The 11158-nt window shown below is 41.5% G+C and overlaps 1 long non-coding RNA gene across 1 annotated transcript; it reads right to left on the reverse strand.

The window, feature by feature from the left end:
* Positions 1 to 265: 265 nt before the first annotated feature.
* LOC121923357 lies at positions 266 to 10742 on the reverse strand. The gene is made up of 3 exons (XR_006102362.1): positions 10665 to 10742; positions 6814 to 6991; positions 266 to 661 (listed from the first exon to the last, which is right to left on the reverse strand). It is a non-coding gene; the product is annotated as an uncharacterized LOC121923357 (long non-coding RNA).
* Positions 10743 to 11158: the final 416 nt, after the last annotated feature.

Below are 11158 nucleotides of genomic sequence, written 5' to 3' on the forward strand. Positions count from 1 at the left end.
TAGAAGTATCCTGAAAAATGAGCGAAAGTAAGGAGAGAGATCATCTAGCCCTATTCATATGCTACTTCAAAAGTGATTGAACTTACATGGGGAAGTGGAATCTATACCTATTCAGTTGCATGAATCACAGGTTCAACTGTAAACACACTGGACTTTTTTCTGCAGTCAGAAATCCATTTATTTATTTTGCATGTCACCTTTCTCCCACAGTGGGACCCAAGGTGGGTCCTAGAGAGAATCAGTTTAAAAACTTCACAATAAAAAAAACAATTAAAATCACCACATCAAAATCCTGCTTTTTCAGAGTTCCTGATTGCAAGGACAGTGCCCTATATAACTGAATATTCAAAAACTTTACAGCAGGCATCTGGCCAATATGATTATAATCCCTCTGTAGTATATTGTATCATATAGCACCTATACAAATGTTGACTCAACTAAATATGTTGGGAAATAAAGGTTCTGTCTTCACATGTATAACATTAAATTATATTTCATTCCAGCCCTGTCATGAAAGAGAGACAGACTTTTGTACTATCTGTTCATTGTCATAGTTTACAACATAATCCTCTGCATTTCAACCAGGCTTGAGTTCAGTAGGATTTTCCTTTCTTTAGGCTTCTGTGTATAGAATCACAGCCTTGCTGTATTTGAATCTTTTCTGTGAAAGAAACATAAGCTTGTTACTTAAAATCTTATTTTGGAAAAACATCACATCACTATACAGCACAATGTGGAAGACTCTCACTGCAACTCCAGCAATGAGGTTTCTCCACAGCTATTACTCCCCTGTAGGCATCACAACTGTAAGGTTCAACAATGATCTCTTCAGTTACATCAGTTTCTTCAGTTACTTGCATTCTTGCATTGCTGTTTTTGTATGCCTCCAAGTGATTTTTGACTTATGGCAACCATAAGGTGAACCTATCATAGGGTTTTCTTAGCAAGTTTTATCAGACAGCGTTTGCCATTGCCATCCTCTGAGGCTAAGAGTGCCCAAGGTCACCCAATGGATGTTTATGCTTGAGCAGGGATTTGAATACACCGAGTTGGCCCTCACAAATGGTCAAAACTGATTTCTTCAACCAAACAAACTCAAAGTGGCCAACAGTCTGTCTCACTACTTTGCATGGAATTCTGGACCAATAAAATTCCTGGGAAAGTTAAGAATACCCCCTTTCATCAGATCTAACCCCTTTATATTACCTGAGTATGTATATGAGCCTTCAAGTTGGCTGTCAACTTATGGCCACCCTATGAATTTCCTAGGGTTTTCTTAGGCAATGAATACTCAAAGGTGGTTTTGCCAGTTCCTGCCTCTGAAATATGATTTCCCTTGGCCGTCTCCCATCCCAGTACCGACAATGCTTAGTTCCAAGATCAGATGGGAATCTGGTGCTTTTAGGATATTTAGACCTTAGATTCGTTCTCACAATATAAATACTCAAGATGCCACCATAGCATTATTCACCCTTGCAATTAGTTTTACAGCCAATCAACACATAAATAACAATATATGTCTCCTCTGACCCAAGTCTCCAGGAAAAGATGCATCTTTCTCCTCTGTCTGGTTAATTCTTCCATAACATAATTGCCTTCAAGCACAAACATATTAACATTTCAGACATGTCTCTTCACAACTTGGCTGTTTCTTCATACACATCTGTGCAGAGGCCAGCTTTTAACAGCAGCGACAATAAACTGAACCAGACATGGTGCCGAACTAGCAAGCTGTGTGTTTCACAAAGGCTAGAAACATCTGGGTAACAGCTGGGTTTTAAATTTTCAGAAGTGTAGGTCAGACAAGGCATCTTTATCCTAGACTCTTAAGTGTAACCTGAGCACTGAGCAGACACAGTTTCATTCAGTCTGTAATCTCCATCCTGAAACATGATGCTAAATCAGGGCTGGAAATGGCAAGGCCTCCAGATGGTGTTGTGCTGCAATTCCCATCAGCCCTAGATGGCAAGGAATGATAGGAGGTGCAACCCAACAACATCTGAAGAGCCATACATTTTGAAGCCTGGTCTACATGCAAACCTCAGGGCTACAACATTAATCCCAATGGCTGTTTTCCTTTTGCTGTTCTCCTCTCTGCTCCTGAAACTCCTACTTTTATTCCATCTAGCCTGATTAAGAGCTCTTGAGAATTCAAACTCTTCTACATTTTTTTGTTGGAGGTTTTTTTTTGGGGGGGGGGGGCTATGTGGCCATGTTCTATAAGAGTTTATTCCTGACATTTCACCAACATCTGTGGCTGGCATCTTCAGAGAATGCTAACCTGGCAGTGTGTGTGTGTGTGTGTGTGTGTGTGTGTGTGTGTGTATACAGTGTGTGACCCTGGGTGAGGAGGGAGAGCATTCCAGGTCAGCATTCTCTGAAGATGCCAACCACAGATGCTGGTGAAATGTCAGGAAAAAACTCATATAGAACATGGCAACATAGCCCGAAAAATCCACAAAAAAAATATGGATGCTGGACATGAAAGCCTTTGTCTTCTACACTATTTTATGACATTTTGATTAGTCAATAAAGGCATGGCACTATTGTGGGAAGTGGGGGGGGAGGTATATCAGAGTTATTTTTTAAAAAGTAGACATGGCCCTACTGTGTGTGTGGGGGGGGGGGTATATATGAGTATTTTATTTTTAAAAAAGTCATGTGTGTATGACAAAGCCAGTGTGGCATGGTGGTCTGAGTGTTGGACTACAACTCTGGAGACCAAGGTTCAAATCCCAGCTCAGCCATGAAACCAACTGGATGACCATGGGCAAGTCACATGCTCTCAGCCTCAGGGAAAAGCAATGGTAAACCTCCACTGAACAAATCCTGCCAAGAAAAACCCATGATAGGTTTGCCTTAGGGTGACCATAAGTCAAAAACGACTTGAAGGCCCATGACACACATACACACACACACACATGAGTTTCCCAGCCATGGTTTTCTCCTTAGGGAAATTTTTAAAAAATAAAATGAGAAAACACATTTCTTTCAAAGCAAAAGGAGGGAAGGGTGGAAAGGAGGAAGGAAGATAAAGAGAAAAAGCAGAATTTCCATAATATAGTTACTGATTCGGATTGCTTTAAGTAGCTGCAATACAGAGAAATTAAAAACATTGCATGTGTCCGGGTTGAACTATTTGTCCAATTCTGGTACCTTTGTGCATCTGGACATATCTTTCCTATGCGAACGGAGGGGACAATGTGAGAGTGTGTCTGTGTGTCAAATAATCACGCAGGCTGCACCCCATTGCCAGCAGACTCCTTTCGTCTGCTCTATAATCCATTAGGGTATTTTTCTTTCCCTTTTAGATCTAATCACAGCTAGCAGAGCAGGTTGAAGCATTTCAAGTGATTTCTGTCGTCTTATCCGGCTGCCCTTTTAAGGTTGTTATTGAACGCTGGGGCTTGTGTTGATTTGCATGCTATTTTGCTTTTCATCTCCATGGCAACCACTACCAAATGGCCTGCGAATAATAGAGGTGGGATTTTTTTTTATTTTTTTGGAACTGTAAGCAGGCTGGTGCTGGAATGTATTTATTTAAAAAAAATAACCTTAAAATTAAAATAAGAATTTGGCCAAGGAAGAGGGTGAGCACACTAGTATACTCATTCTCTCCCCACTGCATCCCCCCCGCTTCACACCCATCTTTTGTGTAGGTACATTTGACAGACATTTGTGATGGCCACTTAGAAGAAATAAATGCACTTGGAAAAGGCTGTAATAAGCAGCCAGAGAACCGCAGTGGTTGCAAAATGCAGTGTGTAGAACATTTTCAGGACTTTCTTATTGCTCCTTCCCTTTATAGTAGAGAGAAATAGTCACATTTTCATAGGGGGTTTACTTAAGGATGGGCCAAGATTTCTTGCAACCTGTGACAAAGGACAAAGTTGTCCACCATTTCATGGACAAAAGCCAGCTGGACCGTCAGTTGAATTAACACTAGTGATAGGGCAGTTTCCTCTGTTGTACTGGAGAACAAGCCAGCTTGGAGGATGCACAGTATGGTCCTCAGAGCTCATCCCCATAAAACCTCCCTATTAGGGTTGCTAGGTCAGGGCTAAAATCTGAGACCTAGGGATGAAACCCTTTTGTGGTGGACCCTGGTGAATTTCCTGTTGGAAGGGTTCTGGAAACCACAGAAGGTTCCCCTTAGGGATATGGTATTGTGAGTGAACCCTAAATCATCCAAGAAAGAGGTTAACTTACAAACCAAAGTTTACCTTTGATCAAAGGGACTCTCCACAAGAGAAACAAGGCCACACAAGAGTTCAGGGTAGGTCAGAGGGAGGGCACAGGACGGAGCAAGCCTCCGCTCTCACACCAGGCAGCTTTCTATCATCTCTCTTTTTATTTTTATTTTTAATTATTTTTGACAGACTATGCGCATGTTTTTTGCTACAGGTAGATAGATATATAGATAGAAATAAATGCACTTGCTTCCGGAGAGATTCTGGGGGAGGAGATCCAGATCTACCCAGTTCCATCCAGCGCAAATAGCTCAGTATGAATAGGGCCTTAAAAGCAGCTAGATAAGAGACATTCACAACCCTGGGGCACACCAGAGTTCTTCCTGTCACTGCCTTCTGAAAAACACACTTTCTTTGTCTGTAAAATTTAGGAGGAAAAAGAGAGAGAATGAGGGTTATGGTGATCTCAGAGATGACTGTGCATCTGCTCACCAAACCATACCAAACCAGACAACCCTTTCCTCTCACCCTTCATTGCAGTGGGAAAGACCACAGTGATGTTCCTTAAATATCAAGTACAGTTGCTCAGAGTATAATGCTCAAATTAAAAAAAAAAAACAGTGTAGCAAATTAGAGAAATATATACATAACCACAAACTTTCCAAAGTAGTGCTTTTGCCCTGACTCAAGAGTCCTATATTCCTGTTCAGTGAGAGCTGCTTGAAGTGAATGCTTACTCTTCCTGATAGTAGGACCAGGCCTAGGCCCCTTTTCAGCCATGACCTCATTCAGCCTATGGACATGCAGATGAGTCCCAAGCATTTGTAGCTCCTCCAGCTCAATTCTATGGTCAGTTTCTGGCAGATGTTGACCACAGAGTTACATTGGAGCACCTAGAGACTCCTAGAGAGGTGTTCTCTCAGGTAAAATCATGATGTTTTTGTTAGTTGTAATTTCCTACATTCACGGGATCCTGTGACCCTAACCCCAGCGAATGTGGATAGATGAGTGTATACATTTGGATGCTTCTAGCCTCAGGTTTATGGTGCACCAGAAAACTGCACCAACTTCATCTCTTCCTCTTTTTTGTTATAGGAAAGTGGCACAAAAGAAGCAGAGTTGCTAATGACAGATAATGTCATCTGAGCCTCCTATAAAATTCTTTGAGACAAGGCAATTGTAGGATAAAAGCCTCATCTGGAATTGTGCTTTATTTTTTACGTTTGCAGGAACCTTTTGCAGACTATCATGAAAACTCTTAAAATCCTGGTGCAATAGTTAGTAAGGAACATGCCCAAAGTTGTTTGGCTGTTTCTTGAAAATTTGTAATGAAGACTATGTTACCATCCCCTCTTCCATTTTGCTGAGAGGTAAAATTCAAGCATAAAAAGTCTCCTAGAGAACCTGCCCTTCCTCCATGTGATTCTTGCTATCATAGGCTATTTCTTGATGGAAATAAATGGTTGCCATAGGAGACACAAGTCCTGGGCCACATTTGATAAGACATTCATGGTAGAGATGTTAATATCCCAAGTATATTCTAGCCAACTATCTAAATTCTGGAATCTTTGTGACAGATTTTAGATTGGCTAGAATTTTTTTAAATTATATATATATATATATACACACACACATACACATACATAGTAGCCAGTACTTTGGTGTAATGACCCATATTTGAGGATTTTGTTTGGAGGAGGGAGGATGACACTTGGAGTAGGAAATGTGAAGGTAAGTGGAATGGGATGAATGGAGAGGAGTTTGATTGAACCAACTGATTTCAAGAGGTTAGAATTAGTACTCATTCCTGTACATTAATATATATTTTTCACTGACTTCCACATAAACCTCTCAGTGAAATCAGAACTTAAAGTCTTTGAATAAACATCCTGTACCGACCCCATATTGTCCTGTCAGCACTGTAAAACATTGAAACTCCCATTTTATATTTAGAATTAACTTGCTTCTAACATTATTGAGCATATTCAGATTTACGTTCAGGAAAGGGGCAACCTCAAAGTACACCATGTTTTTCAATATTGTATGAAGACAAAGTCAGTATGGTGGCAGGACCAAGTGCATGGATATGTAGCTTCACACAAGCCCCAGTATTGTCTGCAGCATCACAGAGCACTGCAGAGAGTTTGCACTAGTCACAGGTGCCAGTTGTTGCAAAAACAGTATCACAGCCAAGACTGCCAAAGTACATTCAGTATGTCAAGCAAGTGGTACAACAACTCATATTCAGTATAGGATAGCAAATTTCAGCCGACTGAATATGTAAAATTCCAACTCATAAATTAATTACATCAGGTGTAGCAAAGAAAAGCTCCATGAAACACTAAAGCCATGGTATCAGATGACAACAAAGGTATAAGCTAAAATGCAACCTTGATGCAAATCAGTGTTAACAACTAACTAAATAAACTATGAGTAACCTAAAAAAAAATATAAACTATTTTTTAAAAAAAAGTAGAGCTGAATTTAGAATTAATCAAGAGAGTTCAGGTGAGACACAGCAAGAACAGCTGAAGTTATCGGAGTCTGTAATGGTAAGGAAATAATTTAAATGAAGGATAACAGTCACGTGAAATGGCAGAAGAAAAAAAGTTACCATTACAACCTGTAAACTTATCTTTAAATGATTCAGATCCTGAAGAGATTATCTTAATTTCCAGTTACAGGTCAAAAATTAACTTTTCTAAGGCGTAGAAGAGGTTTTCCAGTTGCCAGTAGCCTGCATTATCTCACCACAGTATTGCTTTGTGAGGTCTGAGAATGCGAAGTAGAGCTTTCCTGTCCTAGCAATGAAAAATGAAAAGTTACACTCATGAATTCCATTCAATACAGATAACATCTCATTTATATGAGCTTGTTTGTGTGATTACACATCCAAGTATGAAGGAAAATATCATAAAATCATCTATTTGGAGTGTGCTGATGTTTTCATTCCTGGGCCTGATTTTTCCCTATAAACAAATATACAAACTCAAGGTCAAGGTTAATATTTTAGGATCATATAAGTTGGCCTTGAGACAAACTCTTTAGAATTGGTTCAGAATTACAGGGCTCTCTGATTACCTTAAGGCAGCAGATGCTGTCTGATCTTGGAACCTAAGCAGGCTCAGCCTTGGTTAGTACTTGGACGGAAGGCGGCCATTGAACACCAGGTGCTGTAGGCTATATTTCAAAGAAAGGAACTGGAAAAAACACCAGAATAGTACTTGCCTAAGAAAACTCTATGAACTTCATGGGGTTGCCATAAGTTGACAAGTGACTTGAAGGCAAATGCACACACACATGTGATTGCCTTGTATCTGTCTTCAATAACAAATGAAAAGTAGGCTCTGGACCTTGTGCCCATTCTGACAAGTATTCCAATGATTTCATGTTTTACACCATAGGTATAGCTGAATCTACTTTCTGTCATCCTGAAAGATAAAATATAACATGCAGCTTCCATTTACAGATTGTTTTGCTAATCATCCCTTTTCTCATTTTAATGAAGGATGAAAAAGATAGCTGGCAGACCTGATGATCCTAAAGGAGTAATGGTACTTTTCAAAATGTATTAAGCCTCTTTTGAGCATCAACGGCTGCTGCCACACTGCAAAATTAATGCAATTTGACACTGCTTTAACTGCCACTGCTCTATCCTATGGAACCCTGGGATTTGTCGTTTGTTGTGACACAGATTTCTCTGACTAGGGCGGGTTAAGACCACCCATTTGGGGCGGGCTGCACCCGCCCTTTTCCCTGGTGTATCGGGGCCTCAGCTGCCAGAACAGCAGCCGCTGAGGCCCTGATCCGCCGCTTTTCAGGCTGCGGGGAAGCAGCAAAATGCCACTTCCCCGCAGCCTGAAAAGGGGTGTCCCTGGGGCTTCAAGCCCCAAGGACACCCTGCAGCGGCGGGGAGAAGGAGAAAGGGGCCACTTGGCCCCTTTCTCCATTGCTTCGCTGGGCGCAGCCGTCTGAAGGCTGCGCCCAGCGAAGCAAAGCGCCGTTGCAAACCAGGAAGGAGCTCCAAAATGGAGCTCCTTCCCGGTCCGCGGAAAGGGCGCCCTAGGCGCCCTGGCGCGGAGTGAGGACATCACGTCTGCCCCATGTAGAGGTGGCGCGGCCGTGACATCCTCATGACGGTGGCCGTCTGGAACGGCCGCCGTCATTTTTTACGCTCAGAGCGCGTATTAGGGTTAGGGAGGTGCGGAAGCACCACACCTCCCTAACCCTAGTACGCGCGGAGCGCATACCTTCATGGTGGTTTGTAACCCCCCAAAGAAGGCTAAAATAGCTCACAAAACTACACATCCAAGAATTCCTGAGCACTGAGCCAGGGCAATTATAGTGGTGTCAACTGCATTAATTCTGCAATTCAGATGAAACTGAAGTCTGCTGTAATGGGGGAGCAGCTTGATCTTTCATTGTGGTGGTCCTCTCAGTTTGTGGAGGTTGCTAGAGAAAGCAGTTTAAAATAGACTGTACACAGCATGGAGCTGCCAGGCTGCAGGTGGAAGTAGGTTGTCCAACAAAACTGTATAATGTCCTTTACCTGGAGGAACCATTGCCCTCAAAGGTGTTTGCATTTCTGTTTTAACCTACCTTTACAGTTTGCTTGTGGCCATAATTTGACTTTCCTACAGAGATCTATTCATTTTTATGCTGTTGCATTTTTTTTCCAGAAGCAGACAGGGCAAGATTGATAATAATCCTTTTGTGATTTGGATTTTGGATGTAAACTAGAAATAGCTGTTAAGAAAGCTGTAAAACTTTCAGCAGGCACAAAGTGTTTTGTGTTGAATCAGCTAAAACTCAGGTTTCTAATCTGCACTGCACAAATGCACACTGTGCTGCACAAATGCCATGGCTCAATGCTATGGACTTCTGGGAGTTACAGTTTTATAAGATATTTAGCCTTCTCTGCCAGAAATTATAGTAATTAATGGAATTTGGGAAAGCAGTTACATAAAAAAAAAAGAATGCACTCCCATTATCCAGAGAGAAAACTTCCTGATTCGTTTTAATGGGGGGGAGGGTCTTCATTCATGTAGAAAAAATTGCTGCCCTATAGAAAACAAGAAATCTAATTGAGTTGTGTTTGGGCATTCAAAACAAAAGACATGTTCATGACCTTTCTAAGTTATATATTATTTCATGCTAAAAAGTGTATGTGAGAGAGTGTTAAGATTGTAAAAATTTAAGGAGGGGGGAAATACCCTGCTATTGCCAATGCAGATGAAATATGTAATCATGATATCCATACTGTAGAGGCCAAGGTTGTGACCAAGAGAATTTTTGTTATGCCAAGCCCAGCAAAAAATACTTTCTTGTGTGTTGATAATGATATGTCACATCCCAGTGTTGTCACCCAGGTTTCTTAATCAGAACTAGGTTGCCATCTCTGTCTTTTTGAGAAGCTCCTCAAGGCCATGCCAATATGGTATTTTATTTTATTTTTAATTTTTTGCCAATTATGCTTTCAACACAAGGTCATCCACATTTCTTCATATTCAAGACCAAAATAAATTGAGATTATAAAAAATACATATGAAGGAGAAAGTAAAACTGACAGTTTTTTTGCCATCCCTATAATTTGATGTTGTGTGTCTTCCAGTAGCTTCCTTTTATGGCAACCTTAAGGCGAACCTATCACAGGGTTTTCTTGACAAGATTTGTTCAAAGATGGGTTGCCTTTACCTTTCTCTGAGGCTGAGAGATATTGACTCACCCAGTGGGTTTCCATGACTGAACCCAGGGATTTGAACCCTGGTCTCCAGAGTCATAGTCTAATGCTCAAACCACTACACCAGGCTGGCCCCCCCATCCCTAAAATTCATAGCTCAGGAGAGTCTGTGTTCAGAAGATATTAAAATATTACTAAAGACTACACAACACCATGGGCAGCAGTCTTACTAATGGAACTTAATTGTAATTTCACATTCAAATGCCAAGGAGAAAGACTGTCAGTTTATATGAGCCCGTTATGGTTTAGTTTTGCAAATCTTGAACAAAATCATTCTGACTTTCAGCCACCCCACAAAATATTGCTTTCTTTTTGTTTTCCTCCAATTTCAAAAATGGGCCCTGGGCCCCAAAGAGCTGAGCAGTTGTAGGTAAGTTAAAAAAACAAAACAGCCTTGCCTCTCTTTCCCACTTAGAGTGGAGACTCTGGGTGTGAAATCATGACAGACCTGGAAGGACTGTGATTTGGAGCAGCCCTGCCCCTTGGGGATCCCTGTGCCATGCCAACTGGCTTAGGCTTGCCAAGTTCCACCCTGTTCCCTCCCCACTTAATTAACACAGCTACCACAACTTCGTTACCCTGAGCATGAAATAAAGCTAATGAATCATGTCATACTTCGAAGCTGCATTAGATCAGCAATTGACACACGCTTTTACATCTATGTCAGTGCCCACCCTCTCGTATTTTTCCCACTCCCCTCTGCCAGCAGAAGTCAGGGGCCTCACACTGCTTACCTGTCATTCAACAGAGGAATTTGCATGTTAGTTAAGCTGTTAGACTGAGTAATTACCAAGAGGGTCAGCAGCTCCTCCCATCAAACCAACATGTGGAGCTTAGCTTAACGGAGTGAGCAACTGACATCTCTATGTGTCACATGAGGGCTTGGCAGCAGTATTTGGAAGAAGGGGGGCACATGCCAGTATGACTCAGGGCTAATTGTGTGCTTTTACTGTTGTTCAGGCAGCTTAATTAGAAAAACAGACTGGCTCTTCAACTGCATGAATGGAGAGAATCACAATCAGTGGGGAGAGGGCAATCGGGAATTCCACCGCCTGCCAATAACACCAACTATTATTTTCCTCAAAGCAGGGCTTCCCCGAAGCAGAGGTTTTGGGAAAGTGCCACCATTGTCAAGAAAACATTTTTGCCTCTTCCTCTGCATTTTGGCACAAGGCAGGAGACCTCCAAGTTTATCTATGAATTCACTGTCACCCAGTTCAATCTCTGA

Source organism: Sceloporus undulatus, chromosome 2, assembly GCF_019175285.1.
Source record: "Sceloporus undulatus isolate JIND9_A2432 ecotype Alabama chromosome 2, SceUnd_v1.1, whole genome shotgun sequence".
Taxonomy (NCBI): domain Eukaryota; kingdom Metazoa; phylum Chordata; class Lepidosauria; order Squamata; family Phrynosomatidae; genus Sceloporus; species Sceloporus undulatus.